Genomic DNA, 1,427 nt, shown 5'->3' on the forward strand with positions numbered 1-1,427 from the left:
GAAGCTGCGGAGGAGTGGCTCACCCAGATCGCTCAGGACTTGGAGTATCTACAGTGCCCATACCAGTACCGGACTATGATTGCGAGCCATCACCTGTCGGGCCAGGCCCGACATTGGTGGGCGAAGGTGGTGCAGGAGGCACCAGCGGGACACCGTTTCACCTGGGAGGAGTTCCGACAGGAGTTCGAGGCGAAGTACTTCCGGAGGCAGGACCATGAGTACCGCATGACCGAGTTCCTCATGTTGCAGCAGGGAGACATGACGGTCAGTGAGTACGAGGCAGAATTCACCCGCCTACTGATGTACGGGGGGCATCTGGTACCCACCGAGGCGTCGAGGATCCAGAAGTTCATTGCTGGACTCCGACCTTACCTGCGGAGGAAGATCGAGATCCAGGAGTACTCGACGCTGAGTCGATATATTTCGCAGCTGGAGAAGGTGGAGCGGGGAGAGCGGGAGAAGAAGGAAGGGAAGACTCGTGAGCGGAGCCTTTTCAGGAGATGCTTCAGCACATGTTCATCGGGGAGGAACATCCGGACCAGCGATCCGCGTGACAAGGGCAAGGCGCCGGCTGTTCGTGCACCACCACCACTGGCGGCGAGGGGACCAGTGGTATGTTATCGTTGCGACCAGCCCGGACACATTGCATCACGTTGTCCGACGAGGCCTACGGGACCACCGGCCATGGCACCGAGACCACCGGCCATGGCACCGAGACCACCGCGACCACCGGGCCAGGTGGACCGACCGCCCCGACCCCCAGCGAGGACTGGAGCTGCCCCGAGAGTTTACGCTCTCGGTGCTGAGCAGGAGATCCAGGAGGAATGAGAGGAGGAGGCTCACCCTGCTGGAGCCGAGGCTGCCGCGATCGTAGGTACTTTATATATCCATGGGGTTGCATGTTGCACCCTATTCGATACCGGGGCGACCCATAGTTTCGTGAGTGTGGAGGTAGCAGTGAGACTAGAGACAGGGGAGATCAAACCGAGAAGCGATTTCACCGTGCGAATACGCACGGGAGAGACATTAGCAGCGCATGGGATCCTGCGAGGGGTGCCCCTCGAGGTTTGCGGTCGCTTATTAGCCGCATATTTCATCGTGGTACCCATCGGGGGATTCGACATTATATTGGGTATGGATTGGCTGATGAGATATAAGGCCTACATTGATTGTCCCAAGAGGACGATCTGGTTCGCGGACGATTTCGGAGGGTTCGAGTTCAGGGGTAGAGGAGCGCCAGCAGCAGACCCGATCATCTCGGCACTGAAGGCTGAGAAGATGATCAGGAAGGGCAATGAGGCTTTCCTAGTAGTTATTACGGCTACACAGGAGTCAGAGAGGAGACTGGAGGATACGCCGGTTGCCCGGGAATTCCCAGACGTCTTTCCCGATGACCTTCCGGGATTACCACCGGGTCGAGAGGTTGA

The sequence above is a fragment of the Tarenaya hassleriana genome, unplaced genomic scaffold (genome assembly GCF_000463585.1).
Source record: "Tarenaya hassleriana unplaced genomic scaffold, ASM46358v1 Cleome12, whole genome shotgun sequence".
Lineage (NCBI taxonomy): Eukaryota > Viridiplantae > Streptophyta > Magnoliopsida > Brassicales > Cleomaceae > Tarenaya > Tarenaya hassleriana.